Source organism: Podarcis muralis, unplaced genomic scaffold, assembly GCF_964188315.1.
Source record: "Podarcis muralis unplaced genomic scaffold, rPodMur119.hap1.1 HAP1_SCAFFOLD_78, whole genome shotgun sequence".
Lineage (NCBI taxonomy): Eukaryota > Metazoa > Chordata > Lepidosauria > Squamata > Lacertidae > Podarcis > Podarcis muralis.
In genome coordinates this window covers 8,192-34,986 of record NW_027554707.1, presented here as the reverse complement: position 1 = coordinate 34,986, position 26,795 = coordinate 8,192, and the positions used below count along the sequence as shown (strand labels likewise).

At 43.8% G+C, this 26,795-nt stretch overlaps 1 long non-coding RNA gene across 1 annotated transcript in view; it reads left to right on the top strand.

Moving 5' to 3' along the window:
- LOC144326497 (uncharacterized) overlaps window positions 1-19,152 on the top strand; it is a 47,754-nt gene extending 28,602 nt beyond the window's left edge. Inside the window, exon 3 of the long non-coding RNA XR_013391532.1 lies at window positions 19,064-19,152. This is a non-coding gene — a long non-coding RNA (uncharacterized LOC144326497). The remainder of the gene's footprint in view (window positions 1-19,063) is intronic.
- Window positions 19,153-26,795: the final 7,643 nt, after the last annotated feature.

The window sequence follows — 26,795 nt, the reverse complement described above, 5'->3', positions numbered from 1 at the left end:
AGAGGCTGCTCTTCATATACAAGATCTTTCTTACATCTGAGTTTATATCCTAGCAATAACATGGCATGGAAGAAGGGAGTTAAGCGAGGCAAGTTCTGGGTTCTCATAGATATGAAGATTTTATATTCACCTCCAATTGTGGTTGTTTATTGGTGTGTCTAAAGTTAGTTGCCTTGAGCGCCTGTATAACAGGTATGCAGAATATATTTTTTAACGAAAGAAATTTAGGGTTGTGATCCTAACCCTATTTACCTAGGAGTAATCCCCACGACGGGGTGAGCTCCCGTTGCTCGGTCCCAGCTCCTGCCAACCTAGCAGTTCGAAAGCACGTCAAAGTGCAAGTAGATAAATAGATACTGCTCCAGCGGGAAGGTAACCGGCATTTCCATGCACTGCTCTTGTTCGCCTGAAGCGGCTTAGTCATGCTGGCCACATGACCTGGAAGCTGTACACTGGCTCCCTTGGCCAATAAAGCGAGATGAGCGCCACAACCCCAGAGTTGTCCGCGACTGGACCTAATGGTCAGGGGTCCCTTTACCTTTGAGACTAATTGAATTCAGTAGGACTTACTTTTGAGTAGACTCTGTGAGGATTTGTGCTTTAATTTAATAAATATTAAATAAGTTGGGCTTCATTGTATGTGGACAATGCCTGATGAAATCTCAGGTCAGACAATAACATTCTCAGTAGCAGAGTGTTTTCCTCTATTTCTCAATATAATTAGGAAATCAAAATAATTTTTGCAAAATAAGTGATCATATGCACTGCTGTGCTTAATTTGCATAATTTATGCAGGTTTCAGGATCTGACTTTTCTTTGGGCTGAATTTGGATTTTGTGGGTTTCTGCTTTAGCAGAGTACACAAAACCCCAGACAGAAGTGGGAAAATTATGCAGTGGAGACCTTAGTGGCAGTGAGATAGGAAGGAATATGTTGGGCTGCTGGTAGACAACTAATATAATTACAATTATATATAATAATAATAATTATTGTTATACAGAAAAGAAAGATAGCACATACCCATTTCTATAAAAAAACCTAGAAAGTAAAATATTTAGCTCATATTTTTAAACTAAGGAAAATAAAAAATGTGAAAGACACGGCTGGGACTGGGAGGGGAGAACGACACTCACACTGCATTTTAAGCTGCTGATGTGTATATAGCCTAAACTGTTGCCTGAACTTTAGGGGACAGGCATCTCTAAGTGACTGGTTAAGTATTTCTGCAGCATACTCCATGCAGAGTTAGGCCTGCCCGCACCCACTGATTTTAATCAGACTGACAATCTATTTTAGTAGCAGTGCCTGGAAACCAGCTGATAGTACGTTCTCCACATTAGCTAACACGGACCACAAGCATGTGATAATCAGTTGCAGAAATTAAACATGAAAATAGTATCTCAGTCTGTTCTCGGTCACTTAATGTCCTGTTCTGCAGCTCAGCTTATGACAGGGCCAGTGTCTCCAGTGCTGATCGCGCGACGGGCGCGTGTGGGGAAGCGCGTGCCCATACGCGTGTGCACATGCTATTTCCTGCGCACTTCTGGGTCGGAGGAGCACCGGAAATAGCTTGTGCGCATGTGCACCTGCCTCGCCCGACCCGGATGTGCACTGAAAATAATACTTGCGCATGCGCACAAGCTACTTCCAGTGCTCCTCCGACCCGGAAGTGGGCAGCCTCGCAGCGCAGCGCTGGTAAGAGCGGGTGGCAGCAGCGGGTGGGGGGGTCGCTACGGGCCAGATAAACGAGTCCCTCGGGCCTTATCTGGCCTATGGGCCTTAGTTTGGGGACCCCTGGCTTACGATAAGACACAAATAAAAAAATTGTCCAGTAGCACCTTAGAGACCAACTAAGTATGTTCTGGGTATAAGCTTTCTTGTGCATGCACACGAAAGCTTATACCCAGAACATACTTATACCCATACTTATGCCCAGAACATGCTTAGTTGGTCTCTACGGAGCTACTGGACAATTTTTATTTATTATTTCGACTGCGTCAGACCAACACGGCTATCTACCTGAGAGGGGATTGTGGCCTGAGGAGATCTCCCAAGACGAGATAGAGCTGGAAGGAAGGGCGAATTCAGTCCCTGGGTCTGAGCAGTGCCGGATTACCCAATAGGCAGAGTAGGCCTATGGGCCCCGTGCATTTGAGGAGCCCCACAACAATGGATCAAATTAGTACTGATGTGATCTTGAAAGAAAATTACAATCAAGCTTTCTTAGTTCAATGTTGTTCAACTAGAGTATGTGCAGGAGGTCCCTAGCCCCGAGATTTCAACTGCCTTGGGGGCCTCCACATGGTTTAATCTGGCACTGGGTCTGAGGTTCCTCATCCCTGCTTAAAACATACGTCATTTTGCTACCTGAGGCCCAAACAGTGCCCTCCACCCTACTGCAGCTCAGACGCCATTTCCCATGCTTATTTTCCTTCTCCTCTTGGTGTCGTCTGAAGCAAGCTGCATCATGCTACCTGCATAGCAGGGCCGGCTCTGGCAGAGGCACCCCAAGACTGGGACTCTGTACAGAGGTGCTGCAAAATGGGGGTTTAATACTGCAAATGAGTTGTTCATCTCTTGCAAGTAGGTCATTGGCAACAGGTTGTTTTTTTTAAAAAAAATCTTAGCTCATTTTCAGCAGAAAAGGTAGTTATATGTTAAATGGAGGGAAATGTAGAGTGGCCTTTTGTATTGACACTTCAAAACCTTGTATATGTGAGGAGCATCAACACCACAACCTTTCTGGAAGCATCTTGGGGCTTTCTCCAGTGTTTTCCCATTTTACTTTTTTTGTTCAAATGAGTACTTTTGGGTGCAATGCAGTAGCATTTCCTAAACTACTGAGTTGTGAAAATGTGTTACCACCTTTTTATCCATCCCGTTTACTGCTATTATTTCCTTTGGGAGCTGGAACTTGCTGTGAACTGCCACAGGTTTCCTCTTGTCCAAATATCCTTTTTCTTTTTGTTGCAAAAGTAATTGGGAGAGTTTCCAGATGTTTTACTGCTTCTTCCCAAGCTTCATTGCTGCTTGCTATCAGAAACCTAGACTTACCATTAATCCCACTGAGTGCAGCTGGCCACAAAGGCGACCGGTGTTTCTGTTATGTGCTGAAGCCTGTCACTGAGTACATTGTGTTCTTCTGTGCTGGCGTATTACAGCTTTGAGACTCAGTTGCATGAAATATTTTGCAAAACAATTAGAATCGGATCTCTCCTCAATCATTATTTTAAAAATGACCTTTCCAGAATCATGTGCCTTAAGAGCCAGATTTTGGAATTTACTTGAGTTGCACAGACTTTGCTCAGGCTTTAGAATGACACTTCACACTGCAACTAGGGAAGAAAGATCTGTTGACATAGTTCACCAGAGACTAAAAGTTGCCCTGTAAGGGAAGTTCTGGTTGAATGAGCATGTATGGCTGAAGAAGATCTGGAAGGTTCCAAAATGGAGGAACTATAGTCTGAACAGATGGCTAAGGTGTCACTTTATTTGGGAGAGAGCAAGCCATGATCTAGTTCCTATATATTCTATATATTGGTTTTCAATTTATTATGGAACCACAGAGATAAGTAAACAATAAGAAAAATTCTATAATAAATGTAGCTAAAGGCTGGTCATACGAAACCTAAACATGTCAAAATGTAACATCTAATCTATGCATCATGGGGAGAGATATCTGAAACTAGATGAAATAAAATTCCACCATACCGAATAGGAGATATCTGGGCTCTTCCTGTCCCTTAGACACCCACAACTCATGTGCTATTTCCCCCCCCCCTGCAATACCCAAATTCTAGAGATGTTTATGCCACAAGGATATAATCAGACCTTTTGAAAAGATTTCCGCTGTTGTGCTAGAGAGATCCTGGCAACTGCTGGCATCCATGCCAAGAGTTCCCTTTGGCAAAATGTCTCCATAGTATCTGTCCACCTATTTGGCAGGGACAACTGGATATGTGTTTTAATAATCTTTGACACCTCCTGATAATTTTCATTCCAGAATAAAGCAACTTTTGGGACATTCCCACCAGAGGTGCCAGGGAAGAAACCCCTGAGAGAAAACCCCTGACTTCAAAGTAACCATTAGAATAAGGGACTCTCTAACCTATAGACTGATTGTCAGGAGTTTCATAGTCCTGCATGAAAGTTGCAAAGCACTGTGGAATGGGCTGTGCAAAAGGCTCTTTCAGGCCATCTGTGTCTTTACCAGCCACACACCTGATGCCATATAATGCCTGGCAGTCAATTTCTGAGAACATTAATGTTTCATGGCCAGTTGTTGTTTTTTTTTATAAAAGGGACAGGTTTTCTCATATTTCTTTTTCACAGTTTGCTTTTGCATTTGCAACAGGTACAGCTTGATCTGAACCAGTTAGCCTGACTTTGGAGAATCAAGGGAGATGCCTTAAACTAATGAATGCTTTTTCTGCCTCCTGGCATGTCTCCCAGTCGAACGGGCAAAGGCAAGTTCCTTTGCTCAGCTGACTTTATAGGTGGAAAAAAAATACCAGTGTTGAAACTACAAAACCTGTTTTTCAAGGATGATACTTCATTTACAGGAGCTGATTTCCTCTCCACTGCAAGTATCATCCACTGTATTTACTCAGCAGAAATGGAGAGGAAGTGTGTGGTTGCAATGTACCTTGCAGGCAGTGAAGTTATTTCAAATAAGCCCTCATGATGCTGCTTTCTGGAATTCATGGCTTCAGTGGCCAACATGGGCTGGAGACTAGACTGAAGCAATGACCCCACAATGACTAAGCCTCTTGCAGATGTGGGATTGCTTAGCGTGAGAACACAACCAGTCTTCTAGGATGGTTCAGTGGATCTGCCGCATCCAAGTCCCTCTCCTTGAGCCTATTCTCCTCCCCACCAACAAACTTTGAATTCTTACTCTCTGAAAGGCCTGCAATGTTAAAACAAAATGGTCAAATAGTATCAAAACACATCCCCAGTCTTTTGTGAGAAAGAGCCTTTCCAGATACAGTGTTACCTCGAGTTACAAACACTTCGGGTTACAGACTCCGCTAACCCGGAAGTAGTACCTCGGGTTAAGAACTTTGCCCCAGGATGAGAACAGAAATTGTGGCACGGCGGTAGCAGGAGGCCCCATTAGCTAAAGTGGCACCTCAGGTTAAGAACGGTTTCAGGTTAAGAACAGACCTCCGGAACAAATTAAGTTTGTAACCAGAGGTACCATTAATGAATTAGTTAATGCAAAGGGGTGCCATTCTGATCCATTTAAAAAACAAAACAAAAAGAGAACTGTCATTGATTTAAATAGGATAAATATTGCATCCAATATAACCCATTACAGTGGTACCTCAGGTTACATACGCTTCAGGTTACACACTCCGCTAACCCAGAAATAGTGCTTCAGGTTAAGAACTTTGCTTCAGGATAAGAACAGAAATCGGGCTCCGGCAGCGCTGCAGCAGCAGGAGGCCCCATTAGCTAAAGTAGTGCTTCGGGTTAAGAACAGTTTCAGGTTAAGAACAGACCTCCGGAACGAATTAAGTTTGTAACCAGAGGTACCATTGTATATTATATTGTATCCCATCCTTTCTCCAAGAATCTCAGGAGTTCTTATCACAATACTTCTGACATGTAAGCCAGGGTGGGAAATAGCAATTGATCTCAGGTTGCCCAGAGAGTTTAATGGCTGAGCAGAACCTGCATTCAATTTGCCTTAGTCCAAGCCCAGCACTCTGTCACTTCTTTTGACTATGTGCAGTTTTGACTTTAGGCACAATCAGTCTAAACGTAACCCTCACACCAGCTGCAGGCTTACTGTATTTCATACTCCTCCACCCTTAGGAGCAACAGTTTTTCCTTGGGTGATTAGCGGGGGAGCTTGCAAGCTGCACACACAGTCCCTCATATTCTGTCTTTCTCTCAAAGAACTCTCACCCACCTGGGGATTCAACTGTTTGCCCCGTGGGCAGGCAAACCTTGAGACTTCAGGTCATCTCTGGCAGTGTGGCAGTCGAAGTTGGTGCTTCCACTTTGGGGCAGGTCTGATGTGACCTTATAGGCATTTGCACTATCCATCTCCTATGTAGAATGACCTTTTGTACCGGTGTGACTTTGGTATCATTCATTGGTCATACGCAAAAACAAAGAGGCCTTTCTTCTCTTTGGTAAGGTTGGAAAGAACTCTACTGCCATGGTTTTACACCAGAGTAGCAAGCATTTTGGGGACGCGGGTGGTGCTGTGGGTAAAACCTCAGTGCCTAGGACTTGCCGATCGTATGGTTGGCGGTTCAAATCCCCACGGCGGGGTGCGCTCCTGTTGTTCGGTCCCAGCGCCTGCCAACCTAGCAGTTCGAAAGCACCTCCGGATGCAAGTTGATAAATAGGGACCGCTTACCAGCGGGAAGGTAAACGGCGTTCCGTGTGCTGCGCTGCGTTGCCAGATGCAGCTTGTCACGCTGGCCACGTGACCCGGAAGTGTCTGCGGACAGCGCTGGCTCCCGGCCTATAGAGTGAGATGAGCGCACAACCCTAGAGTCTGGCAAGACTGGTCCGTACGGGCAGGGGTACCTTTACCTTTAGCAAGCATTTTGATACTAAGCAAACATACTTTCTTCTTCCTACCCTACGTGCAATACAGCTGGAGTGGCTCATAGCTGGCATGTAAATATTGGCTCGTATGAAAGTATACTACAATATTTACTTTGCAGGTGTTCTGCCAGATGAAGGCACTATTCAGTACGCTGAGTAAAGTTCAGATTTCTAAAGCAATCTCTTGCCTTTGTTATTACTATTTGGAATGGGAGAAAGGGATCCTTGTGCTTTGCTATAACAATGGGAAAGACCTCTCTTAAGACTTTGCTTCCTCCAGGAAGCAGGATCTGAAGCTCCAATATGAAGCTGCCTTATTCTGATTCAGACCATTGATCGGTTTAGCCTGCTGTTCTTTACTCTGACTGGCAGCAAAGCCACCAAACCCCATCTGTTGCAAGAGCAGGCAGCATAAAGGAGCTCATGTACCGTGCTTAGGGCACACTGTATTAACTCATTAAAGGGGAACGATGCGAATCAAGTCTTCTACAACTTTTTGATATAAGAGACCCATCCTCGCCCATGTTGTGAACAAGACCACATTTCCCCCTACAGTTTCTCAATTGCTTCCATCTCTTTTAAAGTGTCCAGAACAGTGCTTTTCACACACCTAGCCACGTGTTGAGCAACACCCACAATTGCATTCCAGAGGCATGAGCAATAAAGTTGCGCAAACTTGCCTTGTAGCATTCATCATAAGCCGCAACATCTAAATTCTCTTCGGTCTGGGTAGTCATGCACAGTTCTCACATAAAAAACCCCAAATATGCCCCACACATTGCTAAGCGCTCCCCGCCCAAGCGAATGATCTCTTACGGGAAACAAGGAAGCAGACTTTTAAAAATCAACACTTTTGTAAGAATTCATCATAGCACTTTCACAGATGGATATCTAAGGTACATTGGACAGCTCAGCAGGGGTCTGGGTGAGGCCCTTCAACTGCCTTTGGTTCCTCCCCCTCCCCCTTTAGGATTGCAGCTTTTGGGTTTTGTTCAGCAGCCATTAAACACAAACTGCTACATTTTTAAGGATTTGCAAAACATGCCCCAAGCATAGGAACCAACTCCTAGGGGCCATGGGGGCTTCGACCCCCACAATAAAATATTTGAGGGGGCTGGGCACCCACAAAGTTGATGGGCATTCCCGTACAAATGGTGTTTGTGCATTGTGTCATGTGATCGATTGTGAGGGGTGGGGCTTACCTGGAATATTTTATTCAAGTTGACACCCCTCGCTCCAAGAGAGGCGTGTTTATGATGTTACAAGCCCACAGCCAATCAGTGCAAAGCTCAGCTGGTGTCTCTGCAACGTGCAGGATTGGTTCTACCTGAGCTTGGTCAGGTTTTACTTGAGAAATGCTTGATAAATTCCAAGGAAGCCTTAGAGAAAGAAAGGGAAACCAAGAACTACAGGGAAACCGTATCTCTTTAACTCAGCTCAGCCATTTAGCCTAATAGCCGGGAGGGCGTAAATGATTTGCTGCATTAGCCATTTGGATAATAAATAAGAGTGCTATTTACATAGATTATGATGTCCAGTGGGTATAACAACAGCAGAACTGAGAACATAATCCAAAGTTTCTACCCTGCGTGGCCCGAAGGCCTGCTAACCGAGATAACACACAGGAGACCGAAATGTAGAAAGAGCAGAAGAAAAATCAGCTGCATTGTATGAAGCACGGTTGTTTCTGATAAGGCCTCCAGTATTATCGTTATGGCTGAGTGGTTAAATACACTGGGGGAACACAGTGAAATCTGAATATCGAGGGACAGAGATAATGGGAATTCTATAGTATTTTCTGCCTCAGTAACAAGGATGTAAAGGAAGCCTATGCAAACTTCCTAGAGCAGTAAACAGTGTGTGTCTGTTGCAGACAGCAGCACTTGGTGCTCCAGGAAACAGGCACAAAAGTCTTGTGTGCCAAACTATCACAAGGTTGTGCATAATCGGATACGCCCCTTCCTCCTTGTGCACATGATTAAGAAACAACCAGGTTGGCACAGGCTCTTGAGTGAAATCAGGGGGTCCAGAACAAACTGTGCTGTGCTGTTTATCTTCCCAAGTAACCAGGTCAGATGAAATCGGTGGTATGTGAAGAGTTTATGCTGCTAAGTGAAATGTGCAGCTATCATGCTCATGGGACTCTTTCCCTTGTGATTTGTTAGCAAAGATGGCTTGATCTAATAATTTATGCTACAGCATACATCAATACACCCACATGCATACGCTGCACCTAAGATCTATGTAGCATTAATTAATGATGTAGTATTAAAGCTGGTGAATTTAATTAAATTCAAATACAATTTATATATTCAACAAAAGTGCCCTTTTTAAGGTGCTGGAGGGTGGAAATTTTTGTTCATGTTTAGTAGGAGCACCATCATGGATGTCTTCTTTTCATTTACCAATGCATCAACACACTTGAACATTCAACCACAGCCAGTACCTATTTTTAAATCCCTCCCCCACTTATTAAAATTCATCAGCTGAGATTGCAATCCTAACCTCACATACCTGGGAGTAACCCCAGTGAATTCAATAGGACTTACTTCTTGGGAAGACGTGGTAGGATTGCACTGCAAATCTTTCTTTCATTTTTTTCGTTCTCCCTTTCTTGTTTCAGGATCCCGGGACAGCTTTACAGTTGGCACATTAAAAACATGCAGTAAGAAACACCATAAGCCAACCAAATTACTGAAGCAAACTGTAACTTTATGTTCAGCTGGTCTCACATGGGCATTTTCAGTTCCCCCCAAAAGACTTTAGCAAAATGATGAGACTTTAAATGGCGCCAAAATCCCAGTAGTTTGTTTGTGGCTCTGCAAATTAAATGGGTTAAAACTTGCAACCCTTAAAATGCATGTATATTTGTAGTCTGATTAAGGGCTCGTTCAGCCTTCCCATGCTTTTCTAGAAGTCTTCTACTTGATTTGCACTTTCCAAGCATGGTTCAAAGCAGTTTCCCCCTTGCCCTGCTCTTTTCCCAGGGGAAACCCACTCTTTAGCTCTTTTGAGCCAACATCATTCTGGAGAAAACCTGAATTGCCATTTGTTCCAATTGAGATCTGAAGAGCAGTTTTCCTCAGGGAAAGCAGTGGAACAAGTGGAAGTGTGGATAAGCCCTAAGACGAAAAGATTGTTTCACATTCTTAGGCCAGGATTCCTATTTGGCAAAGAGACTCTTTTTAGACCAGATGGTGTCCACCTCTCTGCGTCTGGGAATGATGTCTAGTTAATGGACACACAGGACTTCACAGCCCCTTTAATCTCCTTTTCCCATTAGGAATGCTTGGAGAGGGCTAGTAAATTCTGCTTTAACAGGAGAGTAAGGGAAACATTTCAACAGGCGTTTTTTAAAAGTAGGCAGCAGCCTGATGCATAACCTTGAAGGCTGATGTTTTGCTCAGTTAGTCAAATCTAATGATACGTTCACAGCATGTTTTGATAGTAGTGAAGGACACCATTTGGAGATTAATTCACAAGAAGTGAAGCTTCTTGCTTCATAATATAACAATGGGATAAAAAGCTTTAGATGGAAAGGAGGACATCCAGTTGAGTGAAATGTCCTTGCTTGTTATCTAGATGCTTCATCAAAAAGTCTGACCTCAGGAAAATTCCTCCCAATGGCATCAACATTTCCATCTGCTTCGTTTTCTATTGGTGATATTTGAAAGTCCTCTCTGACAGTTTTCCAGCTTGGACAAAGAGGGCACACACCCATCACCCCCCAAAAGCTACCAGAGGTTTAACTTGTTGAAAGCCTTCTTGGTACACATGAAAGTGACCTCAGGCCTTTAGCTCACTTGATTTAACTGAGACTTGAATCCCTGAGACATTTACACTTTTCCAGCATCTTCTGAACTGTACAAATGTTTACTCTGGAGTATGTCCCATTGAGATCAATTATGCTTACACCCAAGTTGGTGTACATGGGATTGCTATCTTAATCTGTGGGGGGGGGGGGAGGCATGCAACACTCAAACTATATTATATTGTTATTGAGAAAATCTTCCCCAGCTAACACAATCACTCAGGATTGGATTGTTGCTTGGAATGTAGTTGTCTCGCACAGATGTCATGGGTATCTGTTGAATCGAAGCATCTGTTATAACCAGAGTTATGTTGTATGTCACAACTCTCTCTTGCACCATAATGGAACTTTACCTGTGATGTTTTTAAACAATAAAGGTTTCATTCAGGGGCCTTTTTCAACTGTAGCTTTCTGTTAGCCTTCAAAGCCAGTTGGTTTACTTGAGCCGGGGAGCTGCTGTAATAGGCAGCCTTTCCATCTTTCCTCTTGCAAACATGCACAAAGGTCTACTATTACTTCTAATGCCCTCCCTGCCATGTGCACTAAAGAACATGCAAGATTAATTTTGTGGTTGGCCATCCCAAAAAGTTTGGAGTCTTGTTCATTCTGGAACTGTACTGAAGTGATGTAGAGCAGATGCCAAAGATAACTCTGAGATAATTCTGATGTGGAATGGGTGGTTGACCAGCAAAACTGACACCATTCTCCTCCCCCACCCCTTGGGGATACTCTAGCTCTGGACTTCCTGCATCAAGAAGGAGTTTGGACCAGATGGACTAAAAGCATCACCTCCAATTCTTTGATTCTACACAATGAGAGCAATGAAATAGATAGGGAGGCAGCCTTATCTGCCCACGTGCTGTAAGACACATACTAAATATGGCCAGCCATGCTATACGCAGGTCTATGTAGTGGTGGCGGTAACGACCAATAAATCATTCCTCTCCACTCCATCCACCTGATGTTTTCCAAGGGGTGAGAAGGAAGATCTACCAGCTTGTGAAGCCTCTTGAAGTCACTGTGGTGCTTTTTTTTCAAAATCTTGCTGGTAAAGGGGTTTTCACTTGTCACCTATGACATCTGTTGCCATTGCTTGGATCATTTCAGGCTCGTTTGATTGAGGATGTGAACATAGTGATCAAGGCTACCATGTGTTCTTTAGATCCATGTGTGTGTCTTGGCTGATCTTAAGTCCTGGGATTTCTTGGAATTTAAGTCATAATAACACATCTTTCCCGAAAGGCAGCTTGCTCTCTATTACTTTGCAATGTGCAGCCACAGCATAACATTGTGTGCGTTTTTAGGGGAAACCAAACAGTCAGGAGAACATTGCTTGGGCACATGCTGAGTGATTGGTAAGTCCTTTCTTATAGTAAGAACCTGAGAACTGGGAGGCAAGGATTAGTGTGCAAGCCACACACATATTGCTTGCTCTTTTAGTTCGGCATAGAGACTTTCCTAGATGTCCATCGAAAAATCAAAACCTATTACTGTTCAAGCCAATCCTTGACCTTTTAACACCTATCTACTATCGACTATCATTTGTAAAAAGCTGTCTGTTTTAAACCAGCATTTGTTGGTTGGTTGGTTGGTTGGTTTGCAGTGCAGAGAGGATACAATAGTCAGCCATTTACACAGACTGGTCATTGATATTTCCTAGACAAATGTTTGACTTCTAATTAAGCCTCGGAGTGTACACTGATCTTAAGGCTTTATGTCTATCTGACACCATTGATTTTCAAGAGGAGAGAAGTGTTTTATTCCGCCCGTTCTGCTATTCATTTGGCCTGCTGTTATTTTCAGAGACAAACCACTCATGAAGATTGATATCTTCTCTGCTTGTAGCATTGGCCACCAATAGCTATTTGATCTTCACTGGTGAGATTCTACAATAAGAGCAGAAGCCCCTGAAGTTTAGGAAATTGTGAATGATGTGCAGAGATACGTTAGTTACCCTTCCTCAAATAGGGACGAGTGAGTTGATCAAGCTTGTGTTTTCGGTCTTCCTATCTGAAATTTACTACATCAGTTTTTTGGCGGGGGGAAGCAAGTCCTCGTGAAAATTCACCAGATTTTTAGCGCAAATTTCTCTTAATATATATTGGCCAGATGAAGCTTTTGCCTGGCCTTGCTAGGTATGAATGATGAAATCTTGAAGCAGAGGAGCAAAGCACAGGTCAGGACTTTGGTGGAACTGGAAGCCCTGGCTGCCACTCCCACTTGCCCTGATGCTTCCCTCCAGGAATACCAACTGTTTACCACTGAATCGGGGCCAACGTCAATATGGTTTTCTCTGGATTGACATTTGCTCCAGTTTAGAGGGCTTTCCAGCAGAAGGTCGCAGCGCAAAGGCAAAAACCTCTCAGGCCCGGGACTGGAAAGTGAGGGGCAAGCAGAAGACTACTTGGACCCATTCTTTCTACACAGGGGGCAAGCAGAAGGGTAGATGTGCCCAGAGATGAGCAAGTTTAGGACGAAGATGCCTTAAAACAGAAAGCAACCTTCGTTGGGCAAATTCTGTGGTTTACTGGTTTCCTAGTCTGTAAGCTGTTAGAGCTAGCTTCATGGATGGACAAATGAAATAAGGAGACCAAACATAGTATTTTTGTTCATGGACTCACAGACCACACAATCACATGGCCCCTGTGGCTCTGCTATATAGCATCCCTTGTTCCTGCTGCTTCCCCCTCCCCACACATTTGTCTGGGGACCAGACTTATTCAGACATACTTACTCAACTCGGGAATGGGTTCTTGTAACCCATTAGATCCTGGAGGAGATTGATTGTGTGGAAAAGGGAATGGATTAGGCATTTCCCTCCTCTGCATGATGGATCCACACACACACACACACACACACACACACACACACACACACAGCACTAGCTTGGAACTTGCATTTAAGGAATCAATGGAGCAGGCAGATTTCTAGTATTCTTGTGGAATAGGTATCCGTTTGCTTCTTTAACTTCCCAAATCTGACATCTAAATTGTCAGCGGCCCTCCACCACCCAGCTTCGCCTCTGCCACATTTTCCCCTGGGCTTTTCTTTCTCATCTACTTGCCTGTCACTGCTGATTGATGTAACAAGGCAGACCTCATTAATTTATGCATAGGTGTTAATGTTTCGCTGGGTATCAAAAAGTACCTCAGGTCCTCTTGCATGAGAAATCTGTTAGTTTGAATCTGACATTCCCTCGAGTCTTGCAGATCAAAATCTATTACTCTCCTATGCTCAGCTGTTAAGGTCCCCAGTCATCTAGGCCATAATGTGATGCCTGTTTTTGTTTTATTTTGGGGCCTGATTCAGGGTGCCTGGGCTTACCTTTAGGGTGCTTGTCCTGAATGCTCATGCAGCTGCAATATCTGTGGTTGTGCCTTCTCGCACATCTACCTCCCTGGGTACTAAGATCAGCTGATGCACAGCCTATTCCTGCACCCCTTCTATTTCTACTGAGAGCTGCAGGGTCTTTTATGCAGTGACCCCCCTTTCAAAAGTGATTAACTTCCCCCTCCACATTGTAGATCTTGCCTCACAGAAAATGTTTTTGTCTATATTGCTTTTGAACTTGTCCTCACCTCTGTTCTTAAGATGGGTGCTGCTCTTTTGTGTCTTTGATTTGTGATATCTTGCTGTTATCTGGATATTTTGTTTACCTGCATAGACCCTCGTTTAACCAAAGGTCAGTGCAAACAATGATCCATCCATCTATTGTGTTTTTATCTGCTGCTCTGCCTAAATGCACTCCAGTAATAAAATATGATTCTTTTATTTACAAACACCTGTCAGGGTATGCGCACCCTTCAAAACCCTCCTATGTGACAAGCTTTTAGTGCTGGTCCTTTACAAAAGAAAGCACAGATAAACCGAAACACAGATCTGTTATAGGCAAGCTATTCAATTTATCCCTCCATGAGCACATTCTATGCAAAGTGAGAGGAAAGAATTCCCAAACTCTCAGCAAAACTCCAAAGGAGAGAATGTCTTGATTGTGTCAATCATTTTGTGGTGCTGGGATGGAAGCAGAGTATTATTAATGAGACAGCTGCATATTTCAATATACTTTTTTTAAAAGTCTGTTATAAATATTTGCTGGAAATGCCATTAATATTTCCAGAAAGGAAAATATGAAAGACACAGCAAGTCGTTCTGGCGATCTCTAAAATTAAAGGGTGAATAAATATAGATTGCTTTCATTTCTTCCTCTTTTCTAGACCTGTCTCATGCCAAATGTCAGAAATCCCTATATTGAATATGTTCTTCAAATGGACCTAATAAACTTGTGACCCTCCCAGATATTGCTGAGCTCCCACTGCCATCAGCCCCCAGGCAGCATGGATGATGGGAGTTGTAGTCCAACAACATCTGGGAGGGTCACTGGTTCTTCGCCCCTGCACAAGTCACGCTTTCTGCTGTAGAAAGTTACCTACCATATGGTGGTTCAGCACTAAGTGTGAAGAGAAGGCTCGTGTCTGTAATCCGATGAACACACACCACACATTGGCCAGTCACAGCTTCTCAGTCCATTTCACCTCTCCTTGTCTTTGGAGACATTTGTTTCCCCTGAGCTCTTTACAGCTTTCATTGCAAAATGTGCAGCGAACATGTCCATCAAATAGATGCGGTGGGAAGGTAAACGGCATTTCCATGTGCTCTGGTTTCCATCACAGTGTTCTGTTGTGCCAGAAGCGGTTTAGTTTAGTCATGCTGGCTGCATAACCCAGAAAGCTGTCTGTGGACAAACGCTGATTCCCTTGGCCTGAAAGCGAGATGAGCGCTGCAACCCCATAGTCGCCTTTGACTGGACTTAACCGTCCAGGGGGTCCTTTTATTTTTTTCCCTTTACCATCAAATAGCCCCAAACAACGTACCCATTTCTTCACTGAAGGCATTGGTTGTCAGCATCAACACAGTTCAGGACTGTTGAGCTTTTTTTAGACAGACTCCTTGAGCTCCCCCTCCAACGCCAAAAAAAAAGTGCAATTTTCGAATGGCTTGCTGAAGATCCAGGACAAAGCACCACCTTTCAGAAATTCCCCCCAGATGTCCACCTTAGAAATCCCGGTAATGTCCAGGGAAATCTGGGTGTATGGCAGCCCTAACACAGTTTGAACCCAGCTAATGGGCACTGCATTGACTAGCACAGCTTAGTTTCTCTTATGGCTGCCAATTTCACACATTTCTGTTGGATAACGTAACACACGTACAGCAGGACATCTGACTCGCCAAACTTTAGCTTTTGATTGTTCTTTAGGACATGGTGACATCAGAGATAAATCTCAGGATCTGACAGTAACTGGACTACAACCCTGAATAAAAAGAAAGAGAGCACTTGTATCCAGATACACTCATAAAGCTAATAATCTACACTAGTGGATTTTATTGAGGCCTAGTGTATACAAAAAACAACAACAACAAAAAAACACCTTTAAAAAACCTGATCAAATCATTCCTGGTCTATAGCCCCTAGGCTGCAGCTGAGTGTTTGAATGTCCCCTCTGAAAAACAAAAGCAAAACATCTCTACAATATCAAGGAGAAGGCTAGGTTGCAATATTTCCCTCTGATTTTTTTTAAAAAATGTAATTTTCCCCAGTCGTCGTCTGGAGTAATGCAGTCCAAGAATAGTCTGTCATATGATCTGCTGTTTGTGTAAACTGTCTTATTGGTTCATTTAGAAATAATGAAAGCTAAGAAAAAAATCAGAAGTATGAAGTCTCCTAGGGAGGCTTTCACTGTGATTCTGGAAAATTGGGAAGAGCTAAGTAGACTTTGAGGCTTTCTTAAAAAAATGCAGCTCTATAGCCTGCATCTCTGGACATGAAAATAGGTGGCAAAACTATATTGTTATCCGTGGGCAGAGAGGGGGGCGCTGAATTAACTTTAGAAAAAGGCACACCGACCCTACACTGCAATATCTAACATGGATTGTTTAATGCCATGCCCTTTTCTCTTTGACAGTGTCTGATGTCCTGTTCAGCTCTAGCTGGAATGTTTGTCCTTAAAAGAGAAGGACAGGATCATTTAGGGTCTCCCCACCCCTTTCTTCCACATCCAAGCTGAGACGTGTCTGTATCCTCTTCTAAAACAGTTCACACTGATTGCTAATATCGCAAATATGACACTGTATTTTGCTGCCTCCTCTGTATAGCTGGATCTTTAGTCATTAGCTATTTTGGTGAGATTGCAAGGGGAGATAAGTCTCTGGCCCCTTGAAGAACCCCAGAACTCCATGAGGCTGTCACCAGATAAACCTGCTCCCACACGAGCTGTCCAGGAAGTGGTACTGGCGGAGGACAGGCAAAAATGGCATGGCAGCTAAACTTCAATGTGGTGTTCAGCCCTCCCAACACTAGAAACAGTAATGGCCAATAGGAAGGAGGCACCTGATGTTAAGTCAGTCTGTTGGTCCTCCCAGTTTTGTCTTCTGTATCCTTGCCCAACCTGGTACTCCTTCAGCATCAGGGAAGGGGAGAAACCTGTGACCCTGAAAATGTCGTTTGCCTCCAACTCCTAAATCTCTTAGATCAATTGGGTACCTGATAAACATTTTATTAGGTCTTGTTCCTGATCAGTCACTGCCGGTTCAGACCCCAGGAACGTATATGTGAATTTAGCATTTATTTATTTTTTGCACTGAGCTGCATCACTTTGCACACGCTTCCATTGAACTGCATTTGCCATTTCACCTCCTGTTCACTCAGTTTGGAGGGGTAGTTTTGCAGCTCTTCACAATCCCTTTCGTTTGAGCAACCCTGAACACTCTAGGGTCATCAGGAAACCTGGCCACCTTGTCACTCATCCCTAACTCTTGAATGTTTATCAGCAAGTTAAAAGCACAGAATACTGATCCTTGAGGGACTCTATTTTGTATATCTCTCCATTTGGAGAACTCTCCATTTGTTCCTATTCACTGCTTGCTGCTACTTAACCAATTCCTAATCTGCTAAAGGACCTCTCCTCTTATTCAAGGATTGCTAAGCTTTCACGGGATTCTTTGGTGAGGTACCTTGTTGACAGCTTTTCAGAAGTCCAAATACACTTATATCCAGGGCTTTTAAAATAGAAAAAGAGGTGCCGGGACTTGTGTTTAGGGGGAGCACCCGCCCACATCCACTTTCAGCGCCATCAAAATGGCAAAATAAATCCCATTGCCTTATGCCACTGCCCTCAGACTCCGCCACACCAATTGTTGCGCTGCCCCGATCACTGTGATGCTTGCCGTCTCTGACACACAGCCACGAGCATCATGCCAACTGCTGCCTCCACTGTGCAGCCATGAGCGCCATGCTGCCAGCTGCGCAGCCCCAAGGAAGGAATGCAGCACTAAAGAGGTGCCAGAATGCACCAAAGAGGTGCTGGAACTCAGTGAAGGTGAGTTCTGGCTGAAAAAACCCCCTGCTTATATCTTTATTTATACCACCCTTGTATACCACCCTTCATCCAAAGATCACAGGGAAGTCTACAACATAATAAGAGAACACAAAATATATAATAAATGAAAACAAACCAATAACCCCGCTGTTATGCCTATTGGTGTGGTTGCTCGAGAGCAATCAAGCGAGATCCCTCACTGGTCTTTTCAAAGGCTTTATTATTGGTGCAAAAACATTTACAATGCAGAACGCCTCTATTCCATGTCTTGCTTAGACACTAGCAAAATCTGAGAGTGGGTGGTCCTTAAACTTTCCCCAGCAGAGTAGACTCTTGATCCCCAGCCGACGCCTCCCCTCTCTGCGCGAAAGTCTACTGCGCAGGGAAGGCTTGGGTAAAGGAGGACCTCCCTCCTCCCTTCTTTGCTCAGGCATGGTGTCTTGGCTCTTTCTTGCATCTTCCGAGCCCTCCAGCTCTTCCCCACTAGAGGCGGGGCTTCCTTCCTCCCCTGAGGAAGTGCTGCTTCCCACGATCTTTGGAGGCTCTCTGTAATCCATCTGCCCTTCCCCCTCTCGCCTCTGAGCCGATGGCAGTTCCCCGACACCCGCCTCCCACAAACACATTTTAAAGGCCATGTCAATCAGCCAAAGGGTTGATTACAGAGAAATGTTTATACCTGGCGCCAAAAGATATGTAATGAAGGCGCCAGGCAAGCCTCCCTGCTTGTTGATGCACTCAAAAAAACTCTTAATAGGTTCATAAGGAAGGACTTCCCTTGCAAAACCCCCTTGAAGAAGCCATGCTGACTGTACTTCCGCAAGGCTTGTTCTTCTATACGTCTGGTTATTTTATCTTTAACAATGCTTTCTGCCAATTTTCCGGGACATATGCTTTGCTAACCGGCCTGTATTTTCCAGAATTCCCCCACTGGATCCCTTTTTAAAAACTGGTGTCGAATTGGCTACTTTCCTGTCCTCAGGTTATGGAGGCTAATCTGAGGGACAAGTTACATGTTTCTGGTAGTAGATCAGCGATTTCGCGTTTGAGTTCTTTGAGAACTCTTGAGCGGATGCCATCTAGACCCCGCGATTTGCCAGATTTTATGTCACGACTATCTGCCTCAGCTCCTTGGAAGCATTGGCAGGTGCATTTTTTCACATGGATGAATTGTTAAACAGTGTCTTTATTCATACGAGGTATACGGGGCTACACACCCAACTTCCATCAGCATCCTGTATTATGTGCTGTCCTTGGGAGACAAAAGCTTCCTTCACTGTTAACGTTGTCCTTTCCCCCTATCCAACACCCACAGAGTCTCATGAAAAGGCTGTGATGGAAAACAGGATTTCATTTCCCCTCACTTCCGTGCTTTGAAGGATTCCGCACAGTCACACCACAGGTAAGAACAGTTATGTTTTGTTTTGCTTTAATTAAGGGTGACGTTTAGGGCTGTGTTTATTTACAATACAATTATTGTTCTTTAATCTTTAAGACTTTTAGGAAGTAGTCATAGGTCAGTGCTAGAGCATTATGCAGAAGTCTCCAATCCCTGGCTTCTCCAGTTACAATGATCATTTGGCAGGAAATATCTTTTTTTGCCTAAGACCCTGGGTAGTTGCTGCCAGAGATACTAGGCTAGATGGACAAACACTTTGAGCTGGTGCAAGGCAGTTTCCAGATTCTGCACTAAGAGCTGAATTCAACAACCTGTGCAAAGTAAGCAAATGTATGTAAACATGCTTATTTTGTGCATTTCTGCTTTGTTTACTTACTTCTTTCATATTTCAGAGTTTGGGTCCTAGGGTTTTGCTAGTGATGCAGTGAAATGCTCAGAGCACTGTCTGAAACTTCACTTCTCGACACCCAGAAATCTATTCAGACGACCACCATGAATTTTACTGAAAACTTAAAACATACCTGTGCACATTTACCTGGGAGTAAGTTAATTGAACTAAGTAGACATGTACCAGCTCGCACTTTAAATATCCTAGAAAGGAAGTGAAATAATCTGACAGGTCACAGTTGATTTTACCACGAAAACACCTCTGTTTAGCATAATGCTGAAAGGGGAGAGGAGTTTTGTTATGTAATGAAGAACCTGAGTCCGTTTGAATTGCTGAGTTGGGTGGTGCTGGGAAGATTGTGAACATTATGCTAGGTTAAAATGTATTTATTGGTTTAAAACTGTCTGTTCAAGGCCCAAGGCAGCTAAGAGCAGCACATTTAAAACAAATAGCATGAAAACACAGTAAAATAGCGCAATGAGACAGAAAACAGCGAAATTACTATAATTGCAGTAGATGACAAGTCACAATAGACACCGTCTTTCCCCAGAGAGCTCCCCACAAAGCCTGGTTTTAACCACAGGGCAGAATGCATGTAATGATGGGGTTAGAGTGGTTTCATTGAGGAGGACCATTCCACAGCTATGGAGTCAGGACTGAAAAGGACTCACTTCTTGTGTCTACCACTACATCTCAGTCAACATGGAGGAACATGCACATATTTTTCTGGGTGGAATGCACCCCTGGCTGATAAGGCCCCAAATATGAGCGGCAGGGAAACTTTGAGGTCATGGCATTTTTGTTTTGAGCAAGATTTTAAGCCAACTGGATCTGGTGGGACTACTTTTCTCTATGAGCATCCTGTCTTGTTTATCTTCCAGCAACTGTTGTTGCCTGGAAGGATAATGGGGAGGTTTCTAGATCCTTGCTGTGCATAATTTAGTGCCAATAAAGCTGCTAGTTCTTTAAATACAAAGCCAGGATCCATACATGTCTGAAAATATCTTTTTGCAGCCATAAGGGGCAGAATTTCCCTGTTAGAAACACTTAATGAAAGCTGAAATTTTCCGGAAACTGAATATTGCCTTGAGTGCAAGGTTTTCATGCTTTTTCTGACCTTGGGTACGGTAATACATGCACACAGCCTTGGTAGACCTTCGCATATCTTCTGCATGGTTCCTCTAATTCTACATAAGGAACAAAAGCAGATAGGAAGACTGTTCCAGAACCATAAGAGGATAAATTCCTTGCCTGCCCATGTACAGCCTCTGCTTGCTACACACTTGCCTCTATATTTCCCACCCTGGAGCTATTTAAAAGCAGGAACTCCTCAAAGTAAATCGCAGGCAACTCCACTCCTGAATGATTCATGAGAGTGCCATTAAAACGTGCGCTCATTTGCTATGCATTCACAATGGTGTAAGAATGCAACAGTGCAATCGTTTTGCCATGTCGCAATAAACTTGCTTGCTAGAGTATTGTTTGAAATCTTTGATGGTGCTTTTCCAGGTGGCTTTCAAATTAGACTCGGATTTTCAAATTTGAATCAGGAGAGGTGTAAAGCGATGAAACTAGGATCCCACAAATTTAATTTCACACAGATGATCCCAGAAAGGTGCCATCTGTTGTACGTTGACAAATACAGAGAAGCGTTGTAATGGGATGTAGATATTCTATCGTATGTGATGGATATACAGATAAGGCCATCCTCTACTGAAAAATGTTGGATTGCGCATTTAGAGAGGCACAAATGTGAAGACTTTCCTTCCCAAATTGATTGGGGTTGGTCGTCCAATGTTTTTGTGGTAGGGTACCTGGTGGCTGATTCAAGATTTGTGCAGTTTTAATTGCATTGCAAACTTCAGATAAGTGCAAATTTCAAAGGATAGCTCCTTTTTGGGTTTGTGCATTATTTGGCAAGTGCATTGAGATTAAGCAGTATGTACATCTTGTGAAATAAAGCTAATGTTAAAAATTCCAGCTTGCTACTCCCTGTTTCTATATTTGTAGATATTACAGAAACATCACAGGGATTTATCAATCTTTCCTCTTGAGAAGTAGGGTGGGTCAGTCTATTTTAGGTCTGTGTCACTTTCACACGCTTTCATTCATAAGTCTGTTCATGCCCTTTCCAAATCTATCTGTGCTTTTAAAAAACCATCTACATGAAAAATCAGGTTTAAATGTGTATTTCTGAGTGCATAGACGTGGTTAGTAGATGCTTCTTCCAACACTGAGAATCGTGTGCAGGGAGCACATGGTGTTTTTGTGCATGGGCAGTAGTAATGTTTGCTGGCAGCCCACATGACAAACCAACAGCTGTTTAACAGCTGTTCCTTCATGTCTCCTGTTAAATTGCCCCAATTTTAAACCCATAGAGGTTTCAAAATGGAGATTCTCAGGAATGCCCTGATTAAATATCTTCCGCCCCACATTTCCACAGGAGGTAGGATTGCCATATTCCGAAAAGTGAAAAATCGGACAGAGTTGTTAAGCTTCGTTTTGCTGCTTTTCTTTTCTTTTTAAAGATTTTATAATATATAAAACTAGCCCAACTTGCCATACATCCAGGTTTCCCCAGACATTTTGCCGATTCAGCAAAAATCCACCTGGACACCATTTTTCTGAGCGATTCTCGGATGTGTCTTATGGCAGCCCTAACAGGAGGCCTTAGGTCAGGGCAGCCCAATTTTTCATACCAAGTGGGCCACAAGAGTACTTTGGTATGGAACCTGCGGGCTGCACACTGCCTTGTCGCGTGGGGAGGGGAATGAGGCCAAAACTGGACACCCCCAGCCTTTGCACTGCCTGTTGGACTGCCCTACCTTAGGTGGAAAATGTCCCATTTGGATGAGGGCACCTAAAAGGTGGGAACTCCAGGCTTAATTTTGATACTGGCTGTGTTGTGTTGAAACAGGCAGCCGCTGAAATTCTTACAGGCCTAGAAGTAATAACACCCACTATTATGCATACCCAAATGTAATTGTCCTCTCTTGCTTCCTTAGTGAGTTATTACTTCTAATACTCTAATGCTCATAACAGTGACTAAAAGCTCTTCATACCATTGTTACAAGTTAGTGACTAGCCTGTGTCTCCAGGCTTGCAAAACAAAATCATCCTGTGCTACATAACAGGCAATAATACAATGAGCACAATGTGGAACTGTGTGGAAACTTTAAATTTAATCTACTGAAGTTTCCACCCATTGCTAGAAGCAAAGGGCATCTTCAGTAGGTTCTGTGATAGCACTGAAATGATAATTTTTCTGTCTCAGCCCTATTGTGGGGGAGAAGCTTGCTCATGAGTAGCCCATCAAGGGCCTCTTGGTGAGGGGATGGTGGTCAATCGATTGAGGTTGAATCCTGACAAGGCAGAAGTACTGTTTCTCGGGGACAGGGGACAGGCAGGTGTGGGGGACTCATTGGTTCTGAATGAAGCAGCTGTACCCCTGAAGGACAAGGTGCACAGGCTGGGAATCATTTTGGACTCATAACTGTCCAAAGTCCAAAGTCACCTTTGAAAGTGACTTGGAAACTACATCTAATCTAGAATGCTGCATCTAGAAATGACTGGGAATTGCCGCCTGGACCATATAGCACGAGCCCTAAAATATCTACATTGGCTCCCAGTACGTTTCTGAGTACAATTCAAAGTGTTGGTGCTGACCTTTAAAGCCCTAAATGGCCTTCGCCCTGTATACCTGAAGGAGCATCTCCACCCCCATTGTCCTGCCCAGGCACTGAGGTCCCCTGAGCTCCAAGGGTCTTCTGGTGCTTCCCTCATTGTGAGAAGTGAAGTTACAGGGAACCAGGCAGAGGGCCTTTTTGAAAGTGGCACCTGCCCTGTGGAACGCTCTCACATCAGATGTCAAGGAAAGAAACAACTATCCTATTTTTAAAAGACATCAGAAGGCAGCCCTGCTTAAGGAAGTTTTTAATGTCTGATGTTTTAGCGTGTTTTTAATGTTTTGTTGGGAGTCGCCCAGAGTGGCTGGGGAAACCCAGCCAGATGGGTGGGGTATAAATTATTATTATTTATAGAGGAAAGGTCTTTCTCGGGAGGTTGTGAACTCTTCTTCATTGGACGTTTTTAATAAGATGTTGGATGGGGAAACCCAGTAATGTGGGCATCATCATCATCATCACGTCTGGAAACGATGCCTTATGAGGAACGGCTAAGGGTGCTGGGCATGTTTAGCCTGGAGAAGAGGAGGTTAAGGGGTGATATGATAGCCATGTTCAAATATATAAAAGGATGTCATATAGAGGAGGGAGAAAGGTTGTTTTCTGCTGCTCCAGAGAAGCGGACACGGAGCAATGGATCCAAACTACAAGAAAGAAGATTCCACCTAAACATTAGGAAGAACTTCCTGACAGTAAGAGCTGTTCGACAGTGGAATTTGCTCCCAAGGAGTGTGGTGGAGTCTCCTTCTTTGGAGGTCTTTAAGCAGAGGCTTGACAACCATATATCAGGAGTGCTCTGATGGTGTTTCCTGCTTGGCAGGGGGTTGGACTCGATGGCCCTTGTGGTCTCTTCCAACTCTATGATTCTATGATTCTAGGTCAGCCCTTACATAGTCAAATGGACTTTCCCTAGTGTGAGCCCTGAAAAAGAGAATACTGGAGCGGCAAGCTTGGAGGAATCCAGGGTCTTCAGCGGTAGTAAGACACATGCTTTGCTTGCAGAAGGTCCCAGGTTCAGTCCCCAGCATCTCCCAGTATGGCTGGGAGAAGTCTGAAACCTTGGACAGCTGCTTCCAGTCTGTGTAGACAATACAGAGCTAGATAGGCCAGTGGTATCACAGCTTCCTCTGTCCCCTAATCAGAGAGGTAATGGTGGGGCTAAAGACAGGTTACAAGATTCCAGTGTCCTCTCAATGGCTTATAAGCCAGTGTGGTGTAGTGGTTAAGAGTGGTGGACTCGTAATCTGGTGAACCGGGTTCGATTCCCCGCTCCTCCATATGCAGCTGCTGGGTGACCTTGGGCTAGTCACACTTCTCTGAAGTCTCTCAGCCCCACTCACCTCACAGAGTGTTTGTTGTGGGGGAGGAAGGGAAAGGAGAATGTTAGCTGCTTTGAGACTCCTTCGGGTAGTGATAAAGCAGGATATCAAATCCAAACTCTTCTTCTTTTTATAAGCCACAGAGCAAGTAATGGAAAGTCTAAGGAAGGCAGGTGCCGCCTTCTGACAAATGAGAATGTTATGTACTCTCCTTCATGATGAGCAGGTCTTCTCTAGTCAGACAGGATGACAGAGAAGGGAGTGTGTTCCTGACGGAAGCAAGGAACAGCTTTCCGAAACCGTGTGAGACCCTGGCTAATGCAACACCCAACACTTACCAGTTAAAATTTGCTCCCACCAATCAATAAACTAAAGCTTTAGTTGATTAATCTACTGATTACTTGTTGATTCGGAACCTTTTGTTAACCTTCTCTGAAGTCAAAAGGGCACAGAGAACAGCTTGCCTACAATCAATTAAAAGAAGACAGACCCTGCCCACAGGGTTCCCGTCTACATGACACAACAGAAACATAAAACGGAATTGGGGTTGGGAGGTTGAAAAGGACTTGCTGCCCTGAGCACTTATTTTTCCACATGAAAACTGGTATTGGTCACTGCCAGAAACAGTGGTAAAAGGCTAGGTGGAACTCTTGCCTGATATAATTTTGTCTTTTTTAGGTCCCACACCAGGGGGGAGACGCATGCTTCCAGTCCTGTTTCCTCCAATAATATGTCAGAGAGTTCTGATAATAAAGCTAGAGCAAAAAGAAAATTACTATTTGCCAAAGCACAGTATGACGACTTGTGCCATTTTGTTTGGTAACTTCCTCAGCATTTTCATTTCAGTTGGCCTAAAAAAGATGCTGAAATCAAAATAAAATAAATAAGTACTGTATTTTTTTAAAAAAGAAACCATTAAAATGTTACTTTTTATAACTGTTGAATTAGTTTTACCTCAGAATATAAACTCCATGGCAAATTCTTCTTCTTCTTCTTCTTCTTCTTCTTCTTCTTCTTCTTCTTCTTCTTCTTCTTCTTCTTCTTCTTCCTCTTCTTCTTCTTCTTCTTCTTCTTCTTCTTCTTCTTCTTCTTCTTCGTCTTCGTCTTCTTCTTCTTCTTCTTCTTCTTCTTCTTCTTCTTCTTCTTCTTCTTCTTCTTCTTCTTCTTCCAATGCTGAGATCAATTTGTAGACCCAGCAAGCTATTTCTTCTCTATTCACGTAAGGCTGTAACTGCATATTACATTATTTTCTTTAAAAAAATACAGACCTGCCTTAGAGTGTCTAGACAGAGGAATACTTGCACAATCAAAGGCACTGCTAAGCACAGTTTATAATGCTAATGCAGGGAGCGCTGTGGGTAAAAGCCTCAGCGCCTAGGGCTTGCCGATTGAAAGGTCGGTGGTTCGAATCCCCGCGGCGGGGTGCGCTCCCGTTGCTCGGTCCCAGCGCCTGCCAACCTAGCAGTTCGAAAGCACCCCCGGGTGCAAGTAGATAAATAGGGACCGCTTACTAGCGGGAAGGTAAACGGCGTTTCCGTGTGCGGCTCTGGCTCGCCAGAGCAGCGATGTCACGCTGGCCACGTGACCCGGAAGTGTCTTCGGACAGCGCTGGCCCCCGGCCTCTTGAGTGAGATGGGCGCACAACCCTAGAGTCTGTCAAGACTGGCCCGTACGGGCAGGGGTACCTTTACCTTTACCTTTATACATGGAGATTTACGTAGGTTAAGAAAAAGTATTAAAGACTTCCTGCATGGACGGCCATCAGTTGTAGCCTGATCCTAAGCGTGTCTACTGAAAGAAGTCCTACTGGCCTCATTGGACTTACCCCTTACTAAGGGTGGAGGTGTACATAATATTTAAAAAGAAGTCACAACAGGTTCTTCACCTACGATGTGTGTCAGCTTTTCGCTTGGCTTTGCCATCCATATGACAGATTTACAATCTACCAACTTGAACTTTCAGTCAATGGTAAATCTTGCCCCTCCCCCTATAATTCAGGCAGATTGTCTATATTTTTTAAAAAAGTTTAAAGCTCCACATGTAATTTGGTTTGTTAATACATTCGTTCAAGCAGAGGAGAAGCTTCTCTGGGGAGGGGTGTTTATGTTGTCACAGGAACTGGCCAATTGACTCCATTCATAGCCTGCTTTCGCTGAAAATTTGCAGAGCCAGGTTTTTCAGGGTTCAAGGAAAGGTCTGTTTGTGCTTGAGAGTGAAAAGGTTCCGTTTGTACTGAACACAGAGAGAATGTTTCCAAG